We start from the raw sequence: 16,787 nt of genomic DNA on the forward strand, positions 1-16,787 counted from the left end.
ACTCCCCTAGGACAAACGTAACCACCTTCAGCGCCCCCTACTGGTTAACCCCTTCCCTGCCAGTGTCATTTTTACAGTAAACGGTGCACTTTTATAGCACTGATCGCTGTATCAATGACAATGGTCCCAAATGTGTCCGATGTGTCCGCCATAATGTCGCAGTCACGATAAAAAACGCTGATCGCCGCCATTACTAGTAAAAAATAAATAACAAAAAAATGCCATAAAACTATCCCCTATTTTGTAGACGCTATAACGTTTGCACAAACCAATCAATAAAGGCTTATTGCGATATTTTTGGAAAAAAAATTAAAAAAATGTAGAAATACGTATCGGCCTAAACTGAGGAAAAAAATTGCATTTTATATATATTTTTGGGGATATTTATTATAGCAAAAAGTAAAAAATATTGCTTTTTTTTTCGAAAAGACACACCCCCTTCCTGCCCAGGCAAAATTTCAGCTTTCGCAACTGCGCCGTTTTAACTGACAATTGCGCAGTCGTGCGACGTGGCTGCCAAATAAAATTGACGTATTTTTTCCCCCACAAATAGAGCTTTCTTTTGGTGGTATTTGATCACCTCTGCGGTTTTTATTTTTTGCGCTATAAACAAAAATAGAGCGACAATTTTTGCTATAATAAATATCCCAATTTTTTTTTTAACAATTTTTTTTTTCTCAGTTTAGGCCGATACATATTCTTCTACATATTTTGTAAAAAAAAAAAAAAAAAACGCAGTAGGCGTATAGTGATCGGTTTGCGCAAAAGTTATAGCGCCTACAAAATAGGGGACAGAATTATGTTTTTTTTTTTTACTAGTAATGGCAGAGATCTGCGATTTTTATTGGGACTGCGACATTATAGCGGACACATCGGACACTTTTGACACATTTTTGGGACCATTCACATTTATACAGCGAACAGTGCTATAAATATGCACTGATTACTGTATAAATGTGACTGGCAGGGAAGGGGGTTAACACTAGGGGGCGAGGAAGGGGTTAAATGTGTACCCTAGTGAGTGATTCTAACTGTGGGGGAAGGGGACTGACTGGGGGAGGTGACCGATGCTGTGTCCCTATGTACAAGGGACACCGCATCGGTCTCCTCTCTCCCTGACAGGACGTGGATCTGTGTGTTTACACACACAGATCCACGTCCTTGTCTAACGGCCATTCGCAGGTACCCGGCGGACATCGCGGCCGCCGGGCACGCGCATCGGCACCGCAGTGACGCGGCGGGCGCCCCCCCCCCCCCAGTGGCCTGGAGGAGCCGAGGACGTCAATAGACGTCCTCCCGGCATTTGAGAGCCACCTTGTGGCTGTCTTTTGCCTATGGCCCCTGGTTAAAATGTGTTGGTGTAATCGCAAAGATGGTATAAACAAACGCATCAAATAACAATATCAACCTGAGGCAAAAGCGTCCATCCAAACATGGCACGGTAGGAAAGCCTTTTGGGGGGGTTGTACCCCCTTCTTCAGAGCTAATCCAACCTCAGAGAACCCTACGCTGTGTTTGCACACTTACAGATGGCTATATTCATTCTATTTTATTCTATTCCTTTAGTTTCTATTCTTTTCTATTCTATTCTGATTTCTATTCTATTTTTCCTATTCTGTTCTATTCTATTATTTTATATCCTATTCTATTCTTTTCTCTTCCATTCTCCTTATTTTCTATTTTATTTTATTCTATTCTGCAGCCTAAGTAGGAATCCTCATCCTTGTACCTTGCAGTATTTATTGCATTGTTTAAAATACATTTTTGTAATTCGAATTCGTTTTCAAATTTAAATTCTGAGAATTCGTTCTTTTTTTTTTTATAACTTATTTTGGATTCGTGGAAATTCGTTACTTTTGTGATTTAGAAATTTGGATACAATCAATTCATAACTAAATGAATCTCGCATGTCCAAAAGGAGGTTGGGTGAAACTATGGGAGCTAGGAGGCACTGTGGGCAGTTGGTGGGTCTGCAGCTGGCCGGAGGCCTGGGAGGAGGGAAGCCACGGCCTTGTGGTTGAGAACCACTGCTATAGATCTCTAACTTTTCGACTTACTTAAAAATTATTTTAAGAAACAACATTTCAGCTGGCTGACTGTCAACAACATACGCTATATTGTCAGAAGTATTGGGACGCCTGCCTTTACACACACATGAACTTTAATGGCATCCAGGGCTGGATTGGGACAAAAAGTTGGCCCTGGACTTCTTCCAGACTGGCCCACTTTGACAGGTCTCTCCAATGTCCAATGGCAGCCGGACAACTCCCCCACCCCCCCCCCCCCCCCCCGGCCACCCAAGCCCCCTTTCCCCCTTCACTAGTCATTCTACTTTATTAGAGTAGAACGGTTGGTACTGGTACTCTTATAGGCAGTACCAGTGGGGAAGCTAGACATTATTTCACCCGGGGCAAAGAATCAGTTTGGTGCCCCCCCCCCCCTTATGGGACAAGATTAGGCAGAAGTGAGACACTCCCAGGCCATAGCTGTTGAGTCAGCTGTCTGTCCCCTCCCCCTATGCTCCTCTGTCGACATCCCTGCTCCTCTAGTCCCCCCTGCTTCTTTGTTCCCCACCAGGTGAGCACTGTGGGAAGGGAGAGACAGAGGAGCGGAGGGGGGTGGCGGTCCACTGTCACTGAAGCCGGCCCACTGAGCCATCGGCCCAACGGGAAACTCCCTGTAGTCCCAATGACCAGTCCATCCCTGCTTGTGGACGGCCTTCCCAGAAGAGGTGAAGCTGTTATAGCTGCAAAGGGCAGAGCCAACTCAATATTGAACCCTGCAGACTAAAACTGGGATGCCATTAAAGTTCATGTGCGTGTAAAGGTAGGCGTCCCAATACTTTTGGCAATAGAGTGTAGGCCCACTCAATACACGCACCCTAAAAACAAATAAGAACTAGTGAATGGCATGGAAAAATGTTTGTGTTCCAAATTTTAATGTTTCTTGTAGGGTTTAGCAGTCCATAAAATATGTTTTGTTGGTTTTTGGTGTCAGGAGGAAAAAGTGTTATTGTTGTATTCTTTTGTAAATGACTTCCAACACTGCCATAGAGAACGGAAAGATATGATGGAGCCCCGGAGGAAAACTGGAGGAATAAAAGGGAAAATATCTTCTTGTTACTAAATAGGGAAAAAAATGACATTAAATGTAGCTTTTGATGCTCATTTGCAAATAAACATTAAATTATCTTGTGAATTGGATACTTTGTTATTATTATTATTATTATTATTATTATTATGTTTACATACAACACTTATTATAACAACAGTTTGGGCTTTACAATATGAGTGGAAAAATTACAACGTTATGATCTCACTTGTATAAAATGTTTTATTTTAGCTAGATTCAGATAGCCAGGCATATCTTTGAGGCGGCGTAGCGTATCGCATATACGCTACGCCGCCGTAAGTCAGAGAGGCAAGTGCTGTATTCACAAAGCACTTGCCTCCTAAGTTACGGCGGCGTAGCGTAAATGGGCCGGCCTAAGCGCGCCTAATTCAAATGTGGAAGAGGGGGGCGTGTTTTATGTAAATGATTCGTGACCTGACGTGATTGACGTTTTTTACGAACGACGCATGCGCGGTCCGTAGACATATCCCAGTGTGCATTGCTCCAAAGTATGCCGCAAGGACATATTGGTTTCGACGTGAACGTAAATTACGTCCAGCCCTATTCGCGAACGACTTGCGCAAACGATGTAAACATTTTCAAATTTTGACGCGGAAACGACGGCCATACTTGACATTGGCTAGGCCAGCTATTTGTTCAACTTACTTTACGCCGGAAAAAGCCTTACGTAAACGACGGAAAAAAATGCGCCGGGCGCACGTATGTTTCTGAATCGGCGTATCTAGTCATTTGTATATTCTACGCCGAACTCAACGGAAGCGCCACCTAGCGGCCAGTGTAAATATGCACCCTAAGATACGACGGCGTAGGAGACTTGCACTGCTCGTATCTTAGCCTAATTTAAGCGTATCTGGTTTCCACGGCGGCGTAGATTCAGAGTTACGACGGCGTATCTACTGATACGCCGGCGTAACTCTTTGTGAATCTAGCTATTTGTGTGGATGTGACAAACATTTGCAGAATCAGGATGAAAATTCCCATACTTCTGTTGTGTGTGTGTGTGTGTGATTCCTAATTAAATAGGGAATAAAATACCCTCCCAGCAGCCAGCATCAGGTGGAAACTGATTACTGGGATCTGCTGGCTGCTGGGAGACAACTGCTGGTGGACACTGGAACTACAGCCCTCCCACGCAGGCATTTACAAATAAGCATTAAACTAGTAGCGCCACCTAGTGGCCACAATTAGTATTTTTTCCTGAAAAACTTCAATCAGGAAAAATAAAATAAAGATTGTGGTGCTGATGAAATAGGAAAAATGTTGTCTTTGGGAAATAGATGTATGAGTGCTGCCAACATTGCTGCAGAGGTTAAAGAGGTGGGGTCAGCCAGGGCTGTCTTTAAGACAGGGCAAAGGGGGCTGCTGACCCCCAGGCTCAGTCATTGTTGTGGGGCCCAAAGCAGCTGCCCCTTTGAGCCTACACTGCCTGAAAATAGGTGACAAGTGGATTTAGGAAGGCCCAAGAAAATGTTTGCCCAGGGTCCAATCAATATTAAAGACGGACCTGGGATCAGCCTATCAGTGCTCAGACCATATGCTGCACACTGCATCAAATTGGTCATCCCAGAAGGAAGCCTCCTCTAAAAATGATGCACAAGAAAGACTGCAAACAGTTTGCTGAAGACAAGCAGACTAAAGACATGGATTACTGGAACCATGTCCTGTGGTCTGATGAGACAAGATAAAGGTATTTGGTGTCAGATGGTGTCAGGCGTGTGTGGCGGCAACCAGGTGAGGAGAACATAGACAAGTGTGTCTTGTCTACAGTCAGGCATGGGGGTGGGAGTGTCATGGTCTGGGGCTACATGAGTGCTGCCGGCACTGGGGGGCTACAGATCATTGAGGGGAACCATGAATGCCAACATGCACTGTGACATACTGAAGCAGAGCATGATCCCCTCCCTTCAGAGACTGGGCCGCAGGGTAGTATTCCAACATGATAACCACCCCAAACACACCTCCAAGACCACCACTGCCTTGCTAAAGAAGCTGACGGTAAAGGTGATGGACTGGCCAAGCATGTCTCCAGACCAGTGGCGGCTGGTGCTCAAAATTTTTTGGGGGGGCGCAAACAAACGAAAAAAAAAAAAACATCAGTTGCAGCCTCACTGTGCCCATCAATTGCCACCACTGTGTCCATCAAACGCAGCCACTGTGCCCATCAATTGTCGCCACTGTGCCATCAAACGCAGCCACTGTGCACATCAATTGTCGCCACTGTGCCATCAAACGCAGCCACTGGGCCTTGCCATCAATTCTCGCCACTGTGCCCATCAATTGCCACCAGTTTGCTCCCCCCCATCGCCCGGCACTTACCTTTCTCGGGTCAGCCATCCTCAATGTCTTCTCCCGAGTCCCGCCCTCGATGTTGCTTCAGCCAATCAGGTTAGCAGTAACCAGACACGGTGAACCTGATTGGCTGAGACACGTGTCAGTGTTAACAAGGGAACACACACCCCCTGCGTCCCCTGGTTAACTATTTGGAAGCCGATTAGAGCCCACAGGCTGTAATCGGAAAGCCTATCAGAGCCGAAAACCAGCAAACTGCTGTTATTCAGATGGCCGGCGCTCACCAGGGGGCCGGCCATCTGAATAGTGGGCGGCAGCGGCGACAATACATAGATTCATGCAATGCATGAATCTCTATGTATTGTAGACTTGAGTGACGGTGCAGGGGGGAGAAGGGGGTGGCGCTCCTGCGCCCACTATGGACGCACTGCCGCTGCTCCAGACTTAAACCCTATTGAGCATCTGTGGGACATCTCAAATGGAAGATGGAGGAGCGCAAGGTCTCCAACATCCACCAGCTCTGTGATGTCATCATGGAGGAGGGGAAGAGGACATTAATGGCTGTGTGTTGAGTTATTTTGAGGGGACAGCAAATTGACACTGTTATACAAGCTGTACACTCACTACACAACATTGTAGCAAAGGGTCAATGGCCACAAAACATAAAAATCCAATTAATGCGCACAAAAATGCCTTTGCAGTTACACCATCATTGGGCTGTATATAGCCTGTGCAGAAAGCAGAGCTGTGGGAGGGACCCAGCAGGCTCCACCCACTACAGAAAAAACGACACGAGGGGGCGGAGACAAGACCAGTCCCCCTGCACAAGGAGAGAATGCAAAAATCTAGGAGGGGCTCAGCAGGCTCCACCCACTACAAAAACCTCCAGGAGAGGGCGGAGACAAGACCAGTCCCCCTGCACAAGGAGAGAATGCAAAAATCTAGGAGGGGCTCAGCAAGCTCCACCCACTACAGAAAACTATAGGAGGGGGCGGAGACAAGATCAGTCCACCTGCATAAGGAGAGAGAGCAGAGCTGTGGGAGGGGCCCGGAAGTCTCCACCCACTACAGAAAACTACAGGAGGGGGTGGAGACAAGACCAGCCCTCCTGCACAAGGAGAGAGAGCAGAGCTGTGGGAGGGGCCCGGCAGGCTCCACCCACTACAGAAAACTACAGGAGGGGGTGGACACAAGACCAGTCCCCCTGCACAAGGAGAGAGAGCAGAGCTGTGGGAGGGGCCCGGCAGGCTCCACCCACTACAGAAAACGACAGGAGGGGGTGGAGACAAGACCAGTCCCCCTGCACAAGGAGAGAGAGAGCAGAACTGTGGGAGGGGCCCGTCAGGCTCCACCCACTACAGAAAACGTCAGGAGAGGGCGGAGACAAGACCAGTCCCCCTGCACAAAGAGAGAGCAGAGCTGTGGGAGGGGCCCGGCAGGCTCCACCCACTACAGAAAACATCAGGAGAGGGCGGAGACGAAACCAGAGTTCAGCTTTAATCTCTTGTCCCCCCCATGTAACACATATGTGTGGCGGCAAAGAGGGTGGGCTTTAACCCCCGACACGCCACACACATGTGTCTATGGACATTAGTCAGTCTTTACTAATGAATGGGACCATTTCCCGATCATGTGACGACTTTGACAGCCAATCACAGTGGTCACCTGATGGGCCAGTCCTTCCCACCCCCCCCGGGGGGGTGTAAAGACCCTGTTAAAGGAACTGGGGCTGGACAACGAAGGGTTAAAGATCCACAATCATATTTGTTCTAAAGATCTTCCGAAGTTGTTGTTTTTTTCTCTCCCCACTTAAGAGCGCGAGACGCTTATTTCAATGTCATCGGCCGTGTAGCTGCTGTCTCACGCCTCATAAAACCCGCGCACGTTGGCGTTCCCCGAACGACGATATCCATTATTGCCGGCGTTTAATGCGAAGCGCTCGGCCTGTTTCTCTTCTGACACGAAGTCAGAATTTATGACGTTATCTCTCAGGAAAACCGGTGACATTTCGGCTGAGAAATGCCAAGCGTTCCGCTGAGCCCGGCGCATTTCCCCCCCCCCCACCGCCACCCGACGCCGGGGGGAGGAGGGGAGGGGGAAAGCAGTTTCTTTTTGATCTTTATTAGCTGGGTAATTGTTATGTGCAAATCAGGCCACTTGTGCGCCGATAGCGAGCCTCACCTTTAATGAAATTAAGCCGTTCCTGTAATAATCGACGGAAGGAACGCGTTTAGCCAACTGGCGGAGATAATGTGCAGCCGGTGCATTGGGGACGTAACGATGCGGCAACGCGCTTGACATTACCTGTCCTAATATATGCTAAGCGCGCGCGAGGGGGGGGGGGGCGCTCTACGCTCACAATTAAAGGGGAATCGTCCCATGTGGAGAAAGATAACAGTGTTGTAGAGCGGACTGAAAACGTTACAAAATTGCTACTAAATTATAAAAGACATCCTGCAGAAATTGCATGTACATTCTTTCTGTGAAAATGGGGACACAATTGAATGTTGCTAAGCTATTTGTGTCTCCAGGTCAAATGTTATTCATTCTTAGAGAATAGACTGGAAAATACTGCATTATGGCCACTAGATGGAGTGGGCAATCATATTAACCCCCTTCTACCTGGCCTATTGAGCCGGAGCTCTGTTATACTAGGAGGACATCGTATGATGCCCTCCCAGGATCGTGTCTTGCGCATGCCCCACGTGGCGAGCTCCGGCGCACCAGATGACAGATCCCTGTACCGGCCCACTGCCTTTACCATGTGATCGCTGTGGCCAATCACAGCAGATTACATGACAATTGTACACAATGAAAGGCTTTGATTCATGTCATTCATTGTTTACTATTGTGATGAGCTCTGTGATTGGTCACAGTGATCACATGGAATAGACAGGGCCAAGTACAGTCCATTCGTACCACATGATTAGCTGTGGGTAGATCACATGACAATTGTACACAATGAAAGGCTTTGATTCATGTCATTCATTGTTTACTATTGTGATGAGCTCTGTGATTGGTCACAGTGATCACATGGAATAGACAGGACCATTCACAGTCCATTTGTACCACTTGATTAGTTATGGCCAATCACAGCAGATCACATGACAATTGTACACAATGAAAGGCTTTGAATTCATGCCGTTCATTGTGTACTATTGCAATGAGCTCTGTGATTGGTCACAGTGATCACATGGAAGAGACAGGGCCAATCACGGTCCATTAGTACCACCCTATTGTGTGTTCTAACTGTGAGGGGGAAGGGGATTGAATATAGGAGATGACAGATCCAGTGGCGGCCCGTCCATAGGGACGCACGGGCGCCGCCCCCCTCCCACAGTCACAAAAAAATAAAAAAATAAAAAAAAACGGGCCCTTTAAGAACTTTTATTCGGCTAAAATGTCATTTTGACATTTTAGCCGCAGTTCTGGCGGCCGTCTATAGAGGGCGCTGCAGCGCCACCCCCTCTCGCAAATAACACACATTCGTGCATAAATGCACAAATGTATGTTATTGTTGGTTGCCAGCGCTGCCTGGTCTATTCAGATAACCGGATGCGGGACGCCGGTTACCCGAATAGCGGCAGCTGGTTGGCTGAGGGGAACTGCCTATCAAAGCCAGCGGCTCTCATAGGCTTTTCTCCGGCTCTCAGCTGTCTATACTCTGAGCGCAGGCAATCTGCGCTCATTGTATAAGACAAACGGCCGTTTCAGCCAATCAGGTTCCCGGATTCTGGTTATCAGGAACCTGATTGGCTGAAGCTTCACCACAACGGCAGAAGACATCGAGGGAGCACATGGAATCCTCAGGTAAGTGCTTTTTACAGGGAAAGGGGCACAGTGACATCATGGGGCACAGTGGTGACAAAGGGCACAGAGGTGACAATTGGCACAGTGGCATCATGGGGCACAGAGGTGACAATGGGCACAGTGGCATCATGGGGCACAGTGGTGAGTGACAATGGGCACAGTGGCATCATGGGGCACAGTGGTGACAATGGGCACAGTGGCATCATGGGGCACAGTGGTGACAATGGGCACAGTGGCATCATGGGGCACAGTGGTGACAATGGGCACAGTGGCATCATGGGGCACAGTGGTGACAATTAAAGGGCACAGTGGTGACAATTGGCACAGTGGCAACAGTTGAGGGGCACAGTGGCTGCGTTTGATGGCATGGCACAGTGGTGACAATTGATGGCACAGTGGCTGCGTCTGATGGCATGGCACAGTGGTGACAATTGATGGCACAGTTGCTGTGTTGCATGGCACAGTGGTGACAATTGATGGCACAGTGGCTGCGTTTGATGGCATGGCACAGTGGTGACAATTGATGGCACAGTGGTTGCGTTTGATGGCATGGCACAGTGGTGACAATTGATGGCACAGTGGCTGCGTTTGATGGCATGGCACAGTGGTGACAATTGATGGCACAGTGGCTGCGTTTGATGGCATGGCACAGTGGTGACAATTGATGGCACAGTGGCTGCATTTGGTGGCATGGCACAGTGGCTGCGTTTGATGGCACAGTGGCTGCATGTGATGGGCACAGTGAGGCTGCAATTTTTTTTTTTTCGTTTGCGCCCCCCCAAAAATTTTGAGCACCAGCCGCCACTGGACAGATCGTGTTTTCCACTTTGTAGAAAGACCTGATCTGTCCTTCTCTCCTCAGACAGCACAGGGATTTGGGTGTTTACACACAAACCCCCCCCCCCCCCGAGCTCCCGCACATGATCGCGTGTGGCCGCCGACCACACGTATCGGGTTCCGTGCCATGCAGGGTGCGCGCCTGCGCCCTCTGGTGGCTCTCCTGGGCGGAACTGTATATATACACACAGGATTTTGCCCAGGAGAGCCATTCTGCCGCAGTATATCCGCGTGAGCCGGTCGGGAACCGGTTAAGTGGGCTTTACTCTTTAATGGCCCGGTACGTGCATAGACCCAGTATGATGTGGGCACTGTGATTGGCTTCACCAGGGGTGAGGGTGACAGGGTGACAACCGAGGAGCAGAGTTGGGAGACAGGAACAGAGCGTTGCAGGGCCGATCCTAGGGTCACAGGCGCCTGGGTGCAGAAATATTTCTGACGCCCCCACACGGGCGTGGTCATTTTACTAACTCCTCCCCTTTACTCATGTTTCTATGGCAATGAATCAACCACAGAGATGCTCCCCCACGAAGTCTTCATTACCCTGGGATTCTTACATGATCTCTTAACAATAAACAAAATACAGGAAGAGAAGCAGAGTACTTTATTGGGACCTGGAGGGGGGGGGGGCTCTCTGATGGACACAGAGAGGGCTTCTGTTAGAGAGTCTGTTAGAAAGATCCCCAGACATAGTACAGACATGATACAGGAGATGGTCAGAGACTGCAGACATGGTACAGGAGATGGTCAGAGACTGCAGACATGGTACAGGAGATGGTCAGAGACTGTAGACATAGTACAGGAGATGTTCAGAGACTGCAGACTTCGTACATGAGATGGTCAGAGACTGCAGACTTCGTACAGGAGACAATCAGAGACTGCAGACATAATACAGGAGATGGTCAGAGACTGCAGACACAGTACAGGAGATGATCAGAGACTGCAGACACAGTACAGGAGATGGTCAGAGACTGCAGACATAGTACAGGAGATGTTCAGAGACTGCAGACATGATACAGGAGACAATCAGAGAGTGCAGACATAATACAGGAGATGGTCAGAGACTGCAGACACAGTACAGGAGATGATCAGAGACTGCAGACACAGTACAGGAGATGGTCAGAGACTGCAGACATAGTACAGGAGATGGTCAGAGACTGCAGACTTCGTACAGGAGATGTTCAGAGACTGCAGACTTCGTACAGGAGACAATCAGAGACTGCAGACATAATACAGGAGATGGTCAGAGACTGCAGACATAGTACAGGAGATGATCAGAGACTGCAGACATAGTACAGGAGACGATCAGAGACTGCAGACATAGTACAGGAGATGGTCAGAGACTGCAGACATAGTACAGGAGATGGTCAGAGACTGCAGACTTCGTACAGGAGACAATCAGAGACTGCAGACATAGTACAGGAGATGGTCAGAGACTGCAGACATAGTACAGGAGATGGTCAGAGACTGCAGACATAGTACAGGAGACAATCAGAGACTGCAGAATAATACAGGAGATGGTCAGAGACTGCAGACACAGTACAGGAGATGATCAGAGACTGCAGACATAGTACAGGAGATGGTCAGAGACTGAAGACATTGTAAAGGAGATGGTCAGAGACTGCAGACACAGTACAGGAGATGATCAGAGACTGCAGACACAGTACAGGAGATGATCAGAGACTGCAGACATAGTACAGGAGATGGTCAGAGACACATGAGTTCTGGACGGACACACACCTATGCTCAGTTCAGGACGGACACAAACAAGGAGAGAAGGAGGGAGGGGAGAACTCTGCCACTTTAGCGCCCCCACCTATGCAGGCGCCTGGGTGCAAAGCACCCTGTGCACCCTGCCTAGGATCGGCCCTGGAGCGTTGTCACCTTGCCCAAATGAGGACCTTCATGGCAGGACCACCAGTAATGATTTAATGAAAGTTGCAGATTTAATAAGATTGGAAATTATATTTTATTGATCGGGATTACGCTGACTATAAGTCATGTGGTTGGACGAGACGGTAGGGTGTCCAGCAGTGACATCTATTATAAGACTTCTGTAATGCCGTCACGTCTATGCCCGTCGTATTAATGTGTCTCCACATCACATTTCCTCCAGTAGACCTCTCAGACTCAGAGCAATACATAAAGTAATGAAAGGCTCGTATTTTTCCCTCCTGGAGGCTTCAACAGCCGAATGACTTATGGGGCGAGATTGTAGCTTGGCCCTGATCTGAGATCCTCTGTCTGTCTTCCATCATCGAGGAGAGCAGCTGTTACCCTGCAAGCTCTCATTTCCTAAATCTCAGGCCTCTGGGCTATCAATGTTGGACCCGATATAAAGAACCGGCGATGATGAATGGATTGAGTTCAGATGGACTGGTATGTCTGACGCGGGGGGCCGGGCCGTGCCGTTCTTCCAGTTTGGCATCTCGCAGTAAGGCCTGGGACTTTCTAAGCCTTTGGACTCAAATATCAAGACCGAGATCCGATTCCATGGGGCAGACCCCCCCTGGGGGAGTTCAAATCCAAAAATCCAGCCATCGTTGCCTTTTCTCTTTGCACTTTATTAACGGCGTCTGGAACTTCTTAACGGCGGTGGCAGACAATAACCTGGTCTTTGGAATGGAAGGCTTTTGGACGTGGGCTACAGGGAGCTTTACGAAACGACTTCGAACCCAACATCAAACGCTCAAAGGGGCCTAATGTGTCTTCAGTCGTTACTCTTAAATAGACCAGCCCTTCAACGTGGCCGCCGGTGATGTCACCTCCTTTTTAATTTCGACAAATGCTTTAGACTGGTCCCCCGGTGGGGAAAAAAAAGCGTTTCAATGAGATGTATGAAATGTCGAAATGTCATCTGTACAATTCGGGGGGAAATTCCAGGCCAAGATTTATGGAGGCGAGGTGGCCTCCAGGGTCACTGTAGAATAAATGTATTTCTCTGGAATTGGGTGGTGTTGAGGGATGCGCCACAATCAATGTGATGTGTCGCCAAAAGGCAACGAAAACCCCAAAATAAAAAAGTTAATGAGTAAAATATAATTTTTTTATGGAATTTTAAGGTAGAGTAAATCATAATGACTTAGGGCCAGATTCACAGTGGAGATACGCCGTCGTATCTCTCAGAGTATCTATGCGACTGATTCATAGAATCAGTTACGCATAGATCTCCCTAAGATCCGACAGGTGTAATTGTTTTACACTGTCGGATCTTAGGATGCAATACCGCGGCCGCCGCTGGGGGGAGTTTGCGTCGTAAACCAGCGTCGGGTATGCAAATTAGGAGTTACGGCGATCCACGACGGTTTTTCGCGTTCGCTACGTCGCCGCTAGTCTAGTTTCCCGTCGCAAAGTTAGTCGTCGTTTTGGGTACCTTAACTTTAGTCAGCAAACGTATTGCTGTCTAAAGTATGGCCGTTGTTCCCGCGTCGAAAATTAACGTCGTTTGCGTAAGCCGTCCGGGAATACGGAAGTACGCTACGCGCGTCGCCATTCGAAAAAATTACGTCACTTCGTGCAAAGCACGGCGGGAGTTAGGAAACGGAGCATGTGCAGTAGGTCCGGCGCGGGAGCGCGCCTAATTTAAATGGCACACGCCCGGCGTAGTTTTCATTGCAAGTGCTTTGTGAATCAGGCACTTGCGAATGAAAACTTGCGGCGGTGTAACGTATCTACGATACATTACGCCGCCGCTAGTCTACGTGAATCTGGCCCTAAGGACCCATTAAGATCCCGCGCATGCGCGTGGGAGCCGCCGGTAACGGCACAGCAGCTGAAAAAAAGGAATGAGCAGACCGTTTCTTCAGTGCGCATGTGCTGATGACGTTGGCACATGTGGATACAGTGAATATCTACTAAACGGTGCAAATTTAGAAGAAATTCACGGTACCCACAGGTAAGCCTTATTATAGGCTTACCCAGTGTGGGCGCAGTAGCGCCGCCCCCTCTCCCCTGCACCCGTCAATCTCCAATAGATAGATTCATGCATTGCATGAATCTATCTATTGTCGCCGCTGACACCCTCTATTCAGGTGTCCGGCCCCCTGACGAGTGCTGGCCATCTGAATTACAGTCGTGGTGGTGTTTTGGAAGTGACTGATTAGAGCATGTGGGCTCTATTGGGCTTACAAATGGTTAAACAGCTGGCGCACTGCTGTGTGTTCCCTGTTTAAACAATGCTGTGTTAGGGAATCGCTTCCCTAACACTGACCCGCCTCTCAGCCAATCAGGTGCACCGGGTCTGGTTACCGGTCACCTGATTGGCTGAAGCGTCAGGCAAGCAGAGATGACATTGAAGACTCGGAGGGAGCATGGAGGAGCGCTGACCCAAGAAAGGTAAGTGCTGGGCAGGGTGGGGGGGGGACTGGCTGCATTTGATGGGGGCAAACTAGCGGTATTTGATGGGGGCAAACTGGCGGTATTTGATGGGGCAAACTGGCTGCATTTGATGGGGGCAAACTGGCGGTATTTGATGGGGCAAACTGGCCGTATTTGATGGGGAAAACTGGCGGTATTTCATGGGGAAAACTGGCGGTATTTGATGGGGGCAAACTGGCGGTATTTGATGGGGCAAACTGGCGGTATTTGATGGGGCAAACTGGCTGCATTTGATGGGGGCAAAGTGGCGGTATTTGATGGGGGAAAACTGGCGGTATTTGAGGGGGCAAACTGGCGGTATTTGATGGGGCAAACTGGCCGTATTTGATGGGGAAAACTGGCTGCATTTGATGGGGGCAAACTGGCGGTATTTGAGGGGGCAAACTGGCGGTATTTGATGGGGCAAACTGGCCGTATTTGATGGGGAAAACTGGCTGTATTTGATGGGGCAAACTGACTGCATTTGATGGGGGCAAACTGGCGGTATTTGATGGGGCAAACTGGCGGTATTTGATGGGGCAAACTGGCGGTATTTGATGGGGCAAACTGGCGGTATTTGACAGGCAAACTGGCAGCATTTGATGGGGACACTGGCAGTATTTGATGGGGGAAAATGGTGGTATTTGAGGGGGCACACTGGTGGTATTTGATGGGACAAACTGCCGGTATTTGAGGGGGCAAACTGGCTGCATTTGATGGGCACAGTGGCTGCGTTTGATGGCACAGTGACGACAATTGATGGGCACAGTTGCTGCGTTTGATGGGCACAGTGAGGCTGCAATTGATGTTTTTTTTTTTTTCAGTTTGTTTGTGCCCCCCCAAAATTTTGATCACCAGCCGCCACTGGGCTTACCTCTAGGTAAAAGTGGTGTTACAGGGTTTACAACCACTTTAAATAAACATACGCCTGCATTAAAGGGTGTAGTTAACCGGAGTTCAGCTTTAAAAAAATAAAAAGTTTAATGACATTTTCTTACACAATAATGACTCCCTGTTCAGTCATCCTATAAATACCGTAAGGGGGCCTGCTAAAGCAGTTTGACGCAAAATCATTGATAAGATCAAAAAAGGATCATTCATAGCAGTAAGCCAGTTTTGGTGTGTTTTGTAAGGGCGTGGGAACGAGGTCATTATTTTGTATGGACCAGCCGGGTGTTCTGATCAATGAAAGATTACTGAAACTAAAATAAGTATACAGAGCTGAGCACTGGGTGCTGTAATCATGAGTAGCCACAAGAGGGAGGCCACGCTCTATTCTGAGCCTGGCCCAGTTATAATAAAGTGATCCTGAAAGCAGAAAGCCTGACCCACCCAGGACTACACATCTCATCCCTCCTTCCCCACACCCCAGGACTACACATCTCCCCCCCCCCCCCAGAGACAACACATCTCATTTCCCCTTACCCTTTCAATCAATTCCCAATTATCTCATATCTTTTTTCTTTCTCTCCCTCTTTTTCTCTCTCCCTCAATTTGTGTGTTTTTTTATTCCTTCCTTCCTTTCCTTCATTCCTTTTTTATTTCTTTGTCTCTTTTCTTTCTTCTTTCGTTCTTTTCTATCCCTCTCTCTCTTTGTTTTTTCTTCACTCTCCTTTTCTCTTTCCTCCCTCCATCTCTTTTTTCCTCCCTCCATCTCACTCCATCCTTTTCCCTCTCTTTCCCTCTCCCTTTTTTCTTTCTCTCTCACTCATTTCATCTTTCTTTCTTTCCTTCCTTCCTTCCTTCTTTCTTTTTCTTTCTTTCTCCCCTCTCTCTTTTTTCTTTCTTTTTCTCTATTTCTCAGTTATTGTTTATTTTCCTCTCTCATCTTTCTCCCTCTTTTTTTTCTTGCTTTTTTTATTTATTTTTTCTCTTTTCTTTCTTCATTTTTATCTTTCTTCTTTCCTTCTGTTCTTTCCCTCTCTCTATCTCTCCTTTTCTCCTTTTTTTCCCCTCGCTTTTTTTTCTCTCCTCCCTTAATCTGTTTATTGTTCTTTTTACTTCTTTCTTCTTTTTCTTTTTCTCTCTCATTCACCCTTTTTTCGCTCCCTCTCTTATCGTCTCGCTTCCTTTCTCATCTTGCTCTTTCTACTGCTTTCCCTCTTCTTTTTTCTTTTCTTTCTCTCTCTTTTCTGTCTTTCTTTTCTTTCTCTCTTTTCTTTCTCTCTTTCCTTTCTTCATTATTTTCTTTCTCTCTTTTCTTTCTTCATTCTTCTCTCTCTCTCTCTTCTTTCTTTTTTCACTCTCTTTTACTCTTTCCTCCCCCATCTCTTTCTCATTCTTTTTTCTCTCTCCCTCTCTTATCGCCTCTCTTCTTTTCTCACTCTCTTTCTCTATTGCCTTTCCTCATTTTTTATTTTATT

This window comes from Rana temporaria, chromosome 12, assembly GCF_905171775.1.
Source record: "Rana temporaria chromosome 12, aRanTem1.1, whole genome shotgun sequence".
NCBI lineage: Eukaryota > Metazoa > Chordata > Amphibia > Anura > Ranidae > Rana > Rana temporaria.